This window comes from Sinocyclocheilus grahami, unplaced genomic scaffold (genome assembly GCF_001515645.1).
Source record: "Sinocyclocheilus grahami isolate Dianchi unplaced genomic scaffold, SAMN03320097.WGS_v1.1 scaffold11.1, whole genome shotgun sequence".
Taxonomy (NCBI): Eukaryota; Metazoa; Chordata; class Actinopteri; order Cypriniformes; family Cyprinidae; genus Sinocyclocheilus; species Sinocyclocheilus grahami.
Genome location: NW_015505190.1, coordinates 2920339 through 2935392, shown reverse-complemented (window position 1 = coordinate 2935392; position 15054 = coordinate 2920339). Strand labels below are relative to the sequence as shown.

General features: G+C 37.3%; 1 protein-coding gene across 1 annotated transcript in view; it reads right to left on the bottom strand.

Moving 5' to 3' along the window:
• Nucleotides 1-15054, bottom strand: part of galnt1 (UDP-N-acetyl-alpha-D-galactosamine:polypeptide N-acetylgalactosaminyltransferase 1) — a 58786-nt gene that overhangs the window by 19188 nt on the left and 24544 nt on the right. The window lies entirely within an intron of this gene.

Here is a 15054-nt window from a genome sequence, read left to right as displayed (position 1 = left end):
CATGTAAGTTCCATCCTGCAAAATTTCCCACTTTAAGGTGCAAATATGTCACATTATGTAAATTAAATGCATTGCAAACTCCATTACATGTTATATAAAACAAGTCAAATGGATGCTCCACTCAAATGAACACTCATCACTCTCTGCATACACGTGAGTAAATCTATGCACACGTAAATCAATATCCTGCCTTATTCCTCTAGTCGTTTAAGTGGAAATAAAGAGAGTGGGCGGAAAGAGGGAGAAGGAGAACGAGAGAGGACATCATTAGAGGACAAAATTGAGCGGCAGGAAGATGAGAGGAAGAATTTGGGTCTTTATCTCTCCACAGGAGAAGCAGATTAGCACAGATGAGGGAGGAGGGGGGGCTGGCAGCTATTCTTATGCAGGACGTGACCTGCGCAGTCAATCTATTACCGACCGAACTGGTGCATGTGTGCGTGTGCGTGACAGAGTGAGAAAAGAAGACATCGATGTGTCTTTTTTGCATCTGTCAAAATGTTGCAGTGGTTAGACAGGAGTGTGTGTTTGTTTGTGTGTGTGTGTGTGTGTGTGTGCACACCACAGGCTTCAATGAAGCTTCAAAGCACTCTTGGATGAACACTCTGTCAAAGTCTCTGCAGTCTCTCACCTACAGACTAAATTCTGATGTGGTTACAGTTACTCCAGCTGCGCTTTTTCTGTCATGGCGGGACTTGTATAGCTTTTATACTGAGGTAATAATGGTTTCGATCCCCTACCTCTTAAAGGCACAGTTCACCCAAAAATGAACAATCTGTCATTATTTATACAGGGACGTTTCAAACCTGTTTGACTGACTTTCTTCTGTGAAACACAAAATAAGATATTTAGAAAAATGTCTTGAAAATGTTTTTTGTCAATACAGTGAAAATGTATAAATCAATAGTGCAGCAATATATTATGAAGTCAATTTCAAACTGCACTGCTTTCTGTTGGTAAACACCACAAATTTGACTTGAAGCCGATGCAAAAATATAAATTCCAGACTGCACAGAATACAATTGAAATTTCTTGATTTTGACCATGAACAATTTGACGAACAATGATAAATGTGACCGCATCTAAAATTATTGAGGTCCAGAAACAATTTATCCCACTGACTAGATCTAGCAGTTACATTCACTATTTACCTTCGATTACAAACCATATATCTGATAACAGAGAGCATATGAAATACAAAGAGAAACCTTGAGAGAAAGAGAATCAATAGAGTGGAAAAAAACACAAAGGACAAAGGGAGAAAAGGGGATAAAGTTTTTTTCTCTAGTGTGTCCTTCAGATAAATAGTGCTCCTCTGAAACTGTAAGGTCAGCGTTTCCAATGAATGAAGGTTTGAAGTGAGCAGATATTCACTTATATAAAACAGAACAAGCCAGTTTTATGCCTCAAACTACTGAACATGTTAAATAAGCTATTCATATTGTAATAGCCTAGAGCAGGGATTCCCAAATATTTTTGTCAGTTAAACCCCTTAGACCTAAATATTTAAAGTCTCCCAGAGGTTTTACATTTTATTTCACATTTGTGACCATGGACCACAAAACCAGTCATAAGGGTCAATTATTAGAAATTTTACAATTATTAAATTATTTATACATCATCTGAAAGTTGAATAACTAAGCTTTCCATTGATGTATGGTTTGTTAGGATAGGACAATATTTGGCCGAGATACAACTATTTGAAAATCTGGAATCTGAGGGTGCAAAAAAATCTAAATATTGAGAAAATCGCCTTTAAAGTTGTCCAAATGAAGTCCTTAGCAATGCATATTACTAATCAGCATTTACAGTAGGAAATTTACAAAATATCTTCATGGAACATGATCTTTACTTAATGTCCTAATGATTTTTGGCATAAAAGAAAAATCTATAATTTTGACCCATACAATATATTTTTAGCTATTGCTACAAATACAGTGGTGTGAAAAGGAAAAAAACAGGAAGGGGGCAAAATCCTTTTCACAGCACTGTTATACCCCAGCGACTTAAGACTGGTTTTGTGGTCCGGGGTCACATTTAATATTTTAATTTTACATTGTCATTATTCCATTACTTCTTAGCTTTTCATCAACTTGCAAACCCCTTGCAGTTCCTCACGAATGCCAGTTTGGGAAATGCACTCTTGACAAAGTGAGCTGCAGTACGTGGGTTCAAATCTGTCTCGCAACACTGACAATCTTGTTTCATCCTCCTCTTGTCATCCTATTAAAACAGTAGTGTCCTAACAGAGTTCGATGTATGTGTTCATGTAAGTTTTTGCATGTGTGTTTGTGTCATCACATCACAGTGTTGTCAGCAGTTTCGTTGGCTGCTGTCTGTGTTTGTGAGTGAATGTTCACCCTGGAGCTGTACACCCCAAGCCGGGTCACATGGAGCACTCGTGCAGGGCTTTCAGCAGCCATTGCAATGACACCGGAGGGCAACAGAGTCACGCAGAGGTCATGTATACAGAGGTCAGAGCACTCCGGAGCAGCAGCCAACGAGACCAGTGCCAGTGAAACACCCGCCGGACACATTTCTACAGTCAGCTGAAACGCTCCTGACCTCTCGGGTCACTCAGAGTCAGTGGCGTAACGGAGATTTGCAAGTGCAAAAAACTTGGAGGCCCCCTCAACACAGCCTATAAGAATAAACTTAAAACATGAAAATATATCAATGTAATTTTGGTTTATTTAATATTGCTGCAGTCTAAACCAATTTGCTCTTTTAAAGGGACACTTTACTCAAAAATAAATTAAGTTATCATTTACTTACCATGAGGGTAAATAAATCTTTTTTATGTGAAACATATAAGAAGATATTTTGAAAAATGTCACATACAGTGAAGGTCCAATATTGCTTTAGTCCTCATTGACTTTAACTCGATACATTCTTTAAAATATCTTCTTTTGTGCTTCACAGAAGAAAGTAAGTAATGCACATTTAAAACAACATGAGGTTGAGTAAATTTTGGGTGAACTTTAGCCTTTTCACAAACTTGAACTGTTTTATATTAATTCAGTTTGATTATTCTTAAAAACCGTGCTTTGCTAAACACAATTAAATTAGGATAAACAAATTAATTGTTCCATGTAATCATGTCAGGGCTCGCAAAATTAAGAAATCCCTGGTAGCCCTTCGGGCAGGTACTCTTTAGATTTTGGTAGCCCAAAAATTAATTTAACTAGCCCAAATAAAAAAATACCTTTTTTTTTTTTTAATATAGAAAATCAGATAAGTTTAAATGTCAATCAAAAAATATTTTCAATACACAAATATCAACAAATATGAAGGAAGGAATTTTATTTCACTATTTAGAGGGCATCTACAGAATTTTTCAAAAATAAATTTAAGACAATTTATGACCCATTTTAAGAGCCGCACAAGTAAAATGAACACATTATGAGTGGGGTTGGACAATGTCTATGGTAACATACAGTATTGAGCCATAAAATTACATGATTTACAATTCAGAGACAGGTTTTCACAAAAACAAAAATCTTATACAATAGCATTTCAGCCTTTAGACAATTTTTATGAAAAGGGATAAATCACGCATTTAAATTATTAATTTGATAAATTATCACGCATTTAGTCTTAATTGTTTAGATTTTTATAAGGCACATTAACTTCTTTCTCATTAACAACTCTGTGTTTGCTGCATAAAAACATGAGTTGATATTTGCATTGATCGGACCACTAACAGCAAGAAAGGCTTGTTGGAAATGCAAATTAATTCTCTGCCACGAGGTGGCGCTTTAGGAGTGCTGAAATATTGTGGTTTCCCCGGTAACGGCTGCACACAAAGGGCTCATAAACTCTGCTTTATCAGGAATTATAGGTCAAATGAAATTAAAATGCCAACAACGTTTCTGAGGACAGTCGGTTCCCTTCAGATACATTCAAATAAAGACATCCGCGCCACGTTTTGAATTGAAACATGCAGCACTCATATTTATTCAATTACATCATTGCCTTTTGAAGTTTAATCCAGTGGTTTCGCGACTTTTGTCTTTCCGTCCCCAACTGTAAGACCTCTTGAAATTATATTCAAGACATTTCTTATACCATTTAACGTATTTAAAACTTTTTATGGCCTTAAGTTTGATACAATTCACTTTAGGAGTTTTTAAAGGGGTCCAATTATGCTTTTTCACTTTTTAATTTTAGTCAGTGTGTATGTTTGGGCATAAAAAATATCTAGAAAGTTACAAATATCAAAGTTCACTCCAAAGGGAGATATTTAGTTTTTAAAAAAATCAATTTTCAAGAACTACAGCAAACGGCTCGTTTGGACTACAGCGTTTGGTTTCCGGGCTTTGTGATATCACAAAGCTGCTCATTAGAATTTCATTACAAAGAATTCCCGCCTACAGAAATTCGAATGGGTGGGGAGGGGCGAGGTCGTGGTTAGAACGCTTGGTTGAGTGAGCGCATCAGACGAGACGATGAAGAAGAAGTGCTGCTGCAGAGTTAGTGCATCAGAGAAAACCAAGAAGAAGAGCTGCTGTGCTGTAGCCTCAAATTTTTGGCATGTCTAGAACAGCGGTTCTCATTTCCAGTCCTCATGTACCCTGCTCTGCACATTTTGTATGTTTCTCTTATTGCTTCATACATTTGCTATATTTGACTGTAAGTGCCAAATATATTCAATACAAAGGGCATTTAAGTGTGCGAGACATGAATTTAAATTGTATTTATTTACAGAGGTATATTATGTCCCACTTCATGCTTCTCTAGTAAGTTTCGTTTGTGTGTGAAGACGCTGCAGGCAGCGGAGCAGCGCAAATCTGTAAATGAATATTCCGAAGTGAAGTAAACTTCAACGGATTTCCCCTGCTCAGGGAGTAGGGAGCAATGGACACTGTGTAGGGAGCATGTCAATCGGAACACAGTTCATGCACGGAGCTCACTTCTAACAAGATGATCTGAATCAGGTGTGTTAACAAAGAGAGACGTGCAAAACATGCAGAGTGGGGGTACGTGAGGACTGGAATTGAGAACCGCTGGTCTAGAACAATTCTTACAAGTAACGTATAACACGACGTAGCTGGATGCCGCGGACAGATGCCGAATGGCGCCGCGGTGTGCCTACACTCATAGAAAATAATGTGTTCGAATTTTAAAGCCGTGGCGCAACGCTGCGCTTTTCGTCCGGTGTGCGACCGCCTGAAATGCTGTTTTTTTTCACTTCCAAAAGCAGATGATGTCAGGAAACAGTGGTTGCAATTTACTTTTTAACTCTGTTCCTGAGCATTATAACCCCAGTTTGCTATTGTGTGCTGCACATTTTACTGAGGACAGCTTCCACATCACGAGTGAGAAGTGCCGGATTCCCAAAAGCTTTTGTTGAAAGACAGAGCAAGAGGCGGGGCAGTACTGAAACACCGTCTAAGCTGTTCGCCAATCACAACGCACTGGGACAGCTAACCAATCACAACACATTTTGTTTTTTGGAAGGTGGACCTTCATCAAAGCCGGAACTAATCGAGCCGTTTGTGCCAGGCTGGGGAGAAAGTTATTTTAATAATGTAAATTATGTGAAAAATAATGCGTTTTTCGAACCACCAAGCATGAGAGCATGTTCTAGTACACCCCCAAAACAAAATCAAGACTTTGTAAAAGAGCATAATAGGACCCCTTTAAGGACCCGCGGGAGATCTAAAGATAGCCTGTCGGGCAGAGTGGTGATACATTTTTGTAGCCCGACTGGAAAACACAATAGCCCCGGGACATTGGGCTAGCGATTTTGCGAGCCCTGCATGTAGACAGATTAATTCATAATTTATAGTCAGTTTCTTTTTGACTTTTTTACCTCATCTCCAAGCTCTCTGTTAGTGTTTAAAAATCAATAGGAAACTAAATGTTAACCCGATCCATCACAAAGCTTCATGTTGCTTCATGGCATTCTACCACAAAACATGAAAAAATGCTGGATATCAGCATTATCACTCACTGTCTTTGTTTCACAATACTATCATAAATGTTCAGTGTTTTTGGTTGTGTCACTGCCTCGACACTTGGCACTCACATCAATGCGGGGGGAGAGGAGACGGCACTGCAGTGATGGAGAAAATGATTCAGGGCTATGCCTGTAGAATCAAGCACAGGTCTGTCAACACCTGGATTGAATAATTAGACTAATAAGTACGACACCAGCTAAATCAGATTTCCCAGGATTCACTGCAGGGCAGGAGAAATGCATACGATAATTTGATTTATCGTTTGAAATTAGTCATTTTGACATTTTAATGAGTTTTAGAGTAAGGTGTTAGACTCAATAGACTAATGTATATATCATTTAGAAGTTAATAACATTTAAACCACAGTGAATGAGACGCACAGTATATAAGAGAGCTAGAAATATGAAGATTCTTTCTTTGTTATTACAATTATTTAATAGCTCTAATAATGATTTGCATATTCAAAGATGTAATAAAACTCTGGCCAATACTAAAAAGGCGATAATTATATTCATGTTGTGGCCAATAACTGATAAATCGCAGATACTAAAATTCTACTTTGTATAATTTAAAAAAGTCTCTTTGCTCTAAGTGAGCATTAGATGATATCAAAGGTAACCTAAATGTAAAAACAAAGAAGAAGATCTTGTACAATTAAATGTCCAATATCAGACAATATGTATCCAAAATCAACTGGGAAAAAAAATCCCTCATGCTGGCTGATAATCGATATGGTATATATATATAATGGATCAACAAACATGCTAAAAATACTGGTGGTTTTCACAGGACCCCACTTTTAAGATGAGTGTATATGTGAGTGTGTGTGTGTGTATATGTGTGGGCTAATGATAATATAATTCCAGGTATGTATTCATTACACCTACTAATCCACTAATCCCATAATCTAGACGAATTACAGGTTAGTGCAGCAGATAACGACAAAGACACTAGAGCTGCAAACCCACACAGCAGCAGACACACAATAGAGCTAGTCAGAGATGTCAGGCTGAACATACACACACTCTCTCTCTCTGTATAAATCAAAAGACTTAACAAACACGCTTGCTTTCCAGTGCGTAAATCACATTTCATCATTGACGTTAATACGCAACAAGGTCACTGGCCATCTTTTTCCTCTAGATGTGTTCTGTTCCCTTTCACTGCACAAAAACACAAAAAATACACACAGTGAAAGCAGAGCTGACATGATACAGGCATTTTCAAAGAGTGGAAACAAAACCATGTCATTATCTCTGGAGTGCTGCAGTCCAATGTCCTCATCTTAACTTAGAGATCTGTGTGAGAGCATTTATTTGTGTGTGCGAGAGATTTCTGTGCTATCATTCCCCCTCTCAACATTTAGCACCACATACATCTGTCAAAATGACAGGTATGTTACTGATCTAACTAGAAAATTCATCCAAGATTCATAATCAAAATGTCATAACTTGATCTTCCAGTAGTCTGTTTAAACCAAGCCCCTTTCTTAAAATCAACCTCAGTTTCTCATTAAGATCTGCCTCCATCCAATCAACAGCTGATGGATAGAACCAAGCCACCTGTTTCATCACAAAATTGAAGAAAAAATCTGTTACATTACAATTTTAAGGGGACAGTTCACGCTAAATAGAAAATGATTTCCTCACTCACACGGCTTTCACAACCTCTTTAACTATTCTTCGGATTGCCCACAGAAACATGTATAGCAGAATGCCTAAGCTGCTCCTTTCCATACAATTCCATTCAATACAAGGCAAGTTTTTGTACAAAATGGCTTTATTTCTTTGGCTATGAAATGGCTATGAAAGCACACAGTTCTTTGGATTTAAAGTTTGCCAGTTTATTAAGCACCCCCCCGAAAAGGCATGAGATCTGTGTATATTTGTTTACTGTTAGTTGTAATAAGTGTTTTGTGCAATTCGCTGTATGTTGATGATAATGCAACTGAGAGAGAGAGAGAGTTTAATGTGCACTTCTCGTGCTGTGTTTTGTTTAGCTCTTATGGTGATTTTTTTGGAGTGAAAAAGGATGCAATAAACTTAAAACATCAGTAAAGTTTTGGTCATCATTCAGATGAGGTCCGCTACACTTATGAAAGTTATAAAAGTTATTTAGTCAAGAATAGTGTGCGATCTTTTGTTATTTGATTAGCATTAAAGTGCAGACAGCAGTGCTAGGATTATGCAACAGACATTATACAGCTCAGTGCCTTCATACACTTAATTAATAAACCATCGGTTTGTTATATCGGCCTTTTTCCTTATATAGCCGATAGGGCTGGGCGATTTGGCAAAATCTCGATTTTTCCAGAATGTTTGACCGATTCTCGATTTTTTAAGATTTTTAACTAGTCAACTTGAAAATGTAACTACAACATGATTCAAGTTACTTTTTCTTTATTAACCCTCTAGTTAAAGAAAATTCTATTCCAAGTGCAGCACACATGAAGTTGTCAACATGATGTAAATGTTAAACAAATCACTTGTTAAATATCTTTGCAGAAAAGATGCAAAAACTACAACTACATATTGTACAAACGTGTCTTATACATACTATGTGTTCAGAAATAATACGAGGAAAATTATTTTAGAAAATCTCAAAAGTCAAGGCAATTCAAATTCAAAATGACTGAAGGTATAACACCAGTAGACTTTTATTAACTATAAATGTTCTGAAGCAGCTTTCAGCCTGTCACCATGATGCAAACATGAAATATCAGACATACAGTAGTAGTTCTTTACAGGTTTTTTATTCGATTGCACTGCTTTTCCATTGTTTTTTCTGTGTAAACATGGATGTGTTTGACTGTTGTGCTCGCATCTCTCGTGTCTCATGCATGAAACGCCATTCTAAAAACACCGCGATCAAGTTCACTCCTATCTTCTTGCATGTTTTACCTATTTCACTGCCCGCGTTGCATTTTTGTCAAAAGAAAAGCGCTGTGTGAATGATGCCTAGCGCTAAATATATGGTCACATGCGAGCAGTTAATCACGTGCGCCGACATGCAGTTGGATCGTTCTTTCTCTTTACTGTTATCACCGGCATATTGTCGAAGTGTCTAATTCTAACATTTGGTAATATTTCTATTTAAAATCGTGGCAAAACAATAAATTAGAATTGATCGATAAAATCGGGAAAATCGCCCAGCCCTAATAGCCGATATGCTGATGGTTGTAAATTGAGGAAAAATCGGCCGATAAATATCGGCGGCCGATACATCGGTGCATCCCTATACAAAAGCTTTTTATTTCAGATAAATGCTGATCTTTGGATCTTTGGATCTTTCTATTCACCAAAGAATCCTGAAAAAAAAAGTACTCAACTGTTTTAAATATTGATAATCAGCAAATCAGCATTTAAAATCGTGGCAAAACAATAAATTAGAATTGATCGATAAAATCGGGAAAATCGCCCAGCCCTAATAGCCGATATGCTGATGGTTGTAAATTGAGGAAAAATCGGCCGATAAATATCGGCGGCCGATACATCGGTGCATCCCTATACAAAAGCTTTTTATTTCAGATAAATGCTGATCTTTGGATCTTTGGATCTTTCTATTCACCAAAGAATCCTGAAAAAAAAAGTACTCAACTGTTTTAAATATTGATAATCAGCAAATCAGCATATTAGAATGATTTCTGGATCATGTGACACTGAAGACTGGAGAAATTATGCAGAAAATTTAGCTTTGATCACATAAATTACATTTTGAAATATATTAAAATAGAAAGCAGTTATTTTAAATAGTAGAAATATTTCTAAATGTTACTGTTTTTGCTGTACTTTGGATCAAATAAATGCAGGCTTGGTGAGCAGAAGAGAATTCTTAAAAAAAAAAAAAACTTTTTTTGACTGGTAGTGTAGGCTGATTATTCTTATAGACAGAAACAAAGGTGCTTTAGCAAGTATAAAGAGTATGAAAAGTGATCTGAGTAGCTGCAGAAAAAAATAAATAAATAAAAGAGCTACAACAAAAACATGTTGCTGGAGAAGGGCTTTTGAAAATGCAAACTGATTGTCTGCCAGCAGGAGGCGCTTTGAGAGCGGTAGAACTAGCGGTTTCTCCAGTAATGGCTGTAATCAAAGCAGCTCAGCTCATGAATGCTTCTTTATCAGATAAAATGAAAATGCCATCGAAACTTTTTTGAAGAAAGTTGGTTCCCTTCAGAGATACATTCATATAAAACACCCGCACCGCGTTTTGATTTTGAATTGTGCAGTGCTCATGTTTATTTAACGAAGTCAAACGCCACAAATAAATCAATGCATGAGAAACACTGGTAATATCGAAATATCGGAAAGCTCACAAAAAGTTTTAAATTCGAAAAATTTATCTAATTTTTTTTCTCATCACTATGTCCCTTTAGGGGCACCATAGAACTATTACTTTTGTTAAATTAAGGTTACTTCATTTATCAATTTTTGGTAATTTCATTGTACAAATTAAATTTCTACAGTAATGTTTATTGTTACTTTCTTTTTCTTTTTCACCAATTCTCATTGCAGCCAGTTATTCTGGGAATGAGAATGTTCTGGTAATAAGAACGTTCTTTAACACACAATGAATTTAATTGAAGAGGGAGAAAGTGAGATTCCAATCTTTCTTGGATTCCAGAATATGGTCTGAAATTCCAATAAATGTTTCTATAAACATTCCATTCCTCGACTTCCTCATTGGTCTAAATTTCAATCAGTCATCCAGAGCATGGGCTCTGATTGGTTGTTTGAGGGGCTGTGGGCAGGTTCAGAGAATGTGTTGATTGTTTGTCGATTATGTAACTGCAGGTCACTGTGCCAGTCTATGCTGTTGTAGGAAGAGGAAAGCCAGTGTTTGTTGTATCTGGAGAGCTAAAGTGGGACACACGCTTCCACTTCCTGTCTCATTTCCTGTTTGCCCTAGCACAGCTGGGGGATTTTGGCCTGCAATCACCCAAAAAGACAAAACATCAAGCACAAAACCACATTCAACAGCAAACATAACTACAATGATCCAAATGATTAATAACCTACACTAAAAACAATAACACTAAAACATTTAAAGAGAGACAAAAGAGGCAAAACACCTTCCAACCTACTTGCCATCACACACACAATTAATTAATTGAAGGTGTGGGGTTGTAGCCCATCATGTCCCATCACTGCGGTAACACAAACCCTCTTGGCCCCATCTTCCTTAAACTCATCATCTGGAAACACACAGACTGCTCTTTTTAAATTCATTAACCTGATGTTGACTCTCAGGACCCCAGACAATGGTTTAATTTGCAGCCGAGGCGTCAGTTTAATGGTCAGCCCTGCTACCTGCTTGATTAAAATGAAGCACAAATTTCACTCTCATTCCTTGGTGTCCGTTCTCCTAGATTTTCTGTCTCTCTATAAAAATCAATTTTGTAAAGCAGGGAGATCATGCATCCCTTCCCTCCAACCAGCACAGACACCATCAAAGTGTTAGTGAGTTGAGTGGGTGAGGTAGCATATGTCTGGCCATGGCTTTATATGTGCGTGCGCGCGTGTGTGTGTGTGTGTGTGTCTAAGAGCAAAGGCTAAATCAGCCTAAAATAGCTGCGACAACGTGGAAACGAATGGCTGATCAAAAGATGGAAGGAATCAAAGATGATACACACACACACATGCTCGCACAAACCCTCAGAGACACCAGACACGCACACAATCATATTTCTCAGGCCCTAGGAATAATTGGATATATTTGGTGCAATCAGAGAGAGACAAAAAACAGCCGTAGGTCTGTAGAACTCTTCCATCTCTCTCTCTCTCTCTCTCTCTCTCTCTCTCTCTCTCTCTCTCTCTCTCTCTCTCACACACACACACAAACACACACATTATACTGGATACTGGACTCCTCAGGCCAAATCTTGCTTAACTTCTGCACAGAGAGAGAGAGAGAAAGAGAGATGCAGTGGAAGAAGAATGTGAGCTGTAGTTATTCAGTCATTTAAAGGACATCCTACTAGATTGAGTTAGTCCAATGATGCAGCTCACTGCGATTTTACACACATTTTGCGGTATGTGTGTGTGTGTGTGTGTGTGTGTGTGTGTGTTTGGGAGGAGTAATTGAGGACAGCCTTTCTCTTTTACTTTTGCTCTCCCTCTAAAGCAGAGATAACAGCCAGAGGACACACAGGATCAGTTAGTCATCAGTTCTCAAAGTCACCGTAATCTCAAACACACACACATGCTAAATCCAAATCTCTCTGACCAGCGCTTTCATCATATCAAAGAACAGAATCAAAACAGAAAATAAAGATACAAAAACAACCAGCTGGTGTCACGACTGGCTTCATAATCCAAAACACAGACTACATATGGCAATTTGACTCATTTTTAAGTTTTTATTTGGTCAAACCTTTGTGTACTTGTGTAAAGCAGTTGAAATAAACTTTCAGTTGGTTGTGAAGCCACTCTTTTACCCACACAGACCTCTCCTTTCTGCCAGCATTTTTACTTTTACATTGCAATAAACTTATACAGGTATGCATATAAATGTATTTAAATAAATGTTGTTATTTTTAACTTTTTATTCACCAAAGAATCCTGAAAAAAAATCAGTTTCCACAAATAAATTTGAGCAGTTTTCAACATTGATAATAATAATAATAATAAATGTTACTTTAGCATCAAATCAGCATATTACAGTCGCAAGATTTCTGAAAGATGATGTGACACTGAAATGTTGGATTAATGATGTTGAAAATTCAGCTTTTGAAATATTAAGTTATTAAAATAGAAAACGAAGCTATTTAAATTGAACTAATATTTAACAATATATCAGTTTTTACTGTATCAAATAAATACAGCCTACAGTGAGCATAAGAGTCTTCTTTCAAACTATAAAAATTTTTTTACCAACAACAAACTTTTGAATGATACTAGGCAAAAAATGTTGATAATTGATATTGATTATAATGTGGAGACACTGCCTCTTCTCACATCCCCTCGACTCCAAAACTTTAGTACCTTGAAAATGATTTATACATTAATCATTTAAAAAAAATTAAACATTAATTAATTTATTTATTCACTCTGTAGAGTCAATTATTTTCTCATGTTTTTAGAAGGCATGCCTCTCTAAAGAAATAGAGAAAATACTCAGAAATACTTTTTTTTACAATGCAAATAAAAGCTACCTGAATCTAAGAGAAAGTAAAAAGACAAATAAAAACTGTAGACTGTCAAACTGTAAAGGAAATATTGTGTTACCTTACCACACAGTACAGTTCTCAGCATCAAACACACACACACACACACACACACACACACTCACACACACTCACACACACACACACACACACATACACACACACAGAGTTCCCTCCCAGACAGCAGGAATGCAGTGAAGGAGAAAAGGTCAGTATTGTTCCCAGCTGTGAGCTGTTCTCTCTATGCGACACACAACTATAAAAACAGCGTGTGTTGGCGTGGTTGTGTAAATCTATGCTGACTGCGAGTTTACAGTCTTGACCATATGCTTTTAATGGTTCTGCACAACTTGCTAATTACAAAAATACAAGCCAAAAACGTTTTGCTCGCCACACTGCGGAAGCAAACCAAAAAACTCACATGCAGAGACAAAAGAAACAAGAATAAAAAAGGCAAAACGAGAAATCAAGCAATGCATAATTTAGCTGACGAATCGCACAGTGATTGTTAATCACATCATTAAACAGTACGCCGAACAGCCAATCAGGTCATCAAGCACACTTTTGAACAGCTAATCATGTTATGAAGGTCAATACAACAACAAATCTTGTTAAGGGGATCATATTCTACAGCAGAGATGTTCAATTAATGATCCAAAAGGTCCAGCATCTGCATTTCCTTCCCAACGGAGGTCCTCATACAGAGGACAATATTTTTTGAAACTGTTATTAAGTTCCTTGTGGACAACAGTAGTACTTTGCAAAAGTAAAAGTACTTAGGGTCAAAACAGCAGTGTCTGAGAATATTTCTACAAAAAGATGTTGTGTGAAATTTTTCATCAGTTCAGGCAAAGTGAATATGAATATTAAGTTAGGATAAATTGTTTAATCAGTTGTCTATTGTTTTCGAACCCCCTTGCTGCATTCTCATTTTCAACAGTGTTCTAACAAAAGTATACATTTCTCACTGCCGTTTCTGCGCTACTGTTGTTAAAATAACTGTTGTCATCTGATTGAAGCTCTTTTTTAATCAGCAACAGGGAGCTTTACATCTTCAGCTGGGAGAGAAGTAATGCGCTTGTAGCGGAAAGAGTTGAAAAGACGCACGTCTGTAGCTAGTTAAAAATATTAGAAGAGACAGCAGCCATCATTTCCACAAACAACACTGAGCACTTGTGATGTGTACAGCTCTGTTGTTTTGACATATTCTTTAATGTAACTGTTAAAACAGTAATGGTGCACCTGTTGTCTTGCGCAACTGGAACCAGACCAGATCAAACTTGTCTAATATTTAGTTTCATTAAAAATGATAAGTCTTTATTCACATTGTGATTAGGGATGGAACGATTACCAGTTTCACGATAAATCACGATAAAATCCACTGATGGTTAGTATTACCGTTTAAAATTTAATTATCATCAAAACCGTGTTTGATTACCGCACTTTTGAAAACTCGCAGTAAATCCTATCCAGCCAGCATCAGTCTGACGCAGAAGCAGCATGCAGTGTTGTTGTTGTTGTTTTTTGCACGAGACGAAATGGCGGAAGGCAGTTGACAGCGCTCGGGAGATTTTTCAGCCATCTAAGAGGACCAAATCGGTGGTCTGGTCGTATTTTGGCTTTTACAAGAGTCCTGAAGGCAATTTAATTGAGGACGGTCACCCTGTCTGCTGATCTTGCAAGAAGAAAGTCGCTGCAAAAGGGGGAAACGCATCACATCAGTCATCTTCGTGACCACCCCCCACTGTTATATAGCGAATGCAAGGTAACTTTTACCTCAATACCAAAACTAACTGGGCAAATAATTGGACAAAAAATATTGATTAGAGATTAAATATTTCGTTATCACACTTGTTTAACGCAAAGCTTCCGCAAAGAAAAGTTCTCAGCAAGTGGCTTTGAGCCAAGACGAACGAACGTTCAAACTAT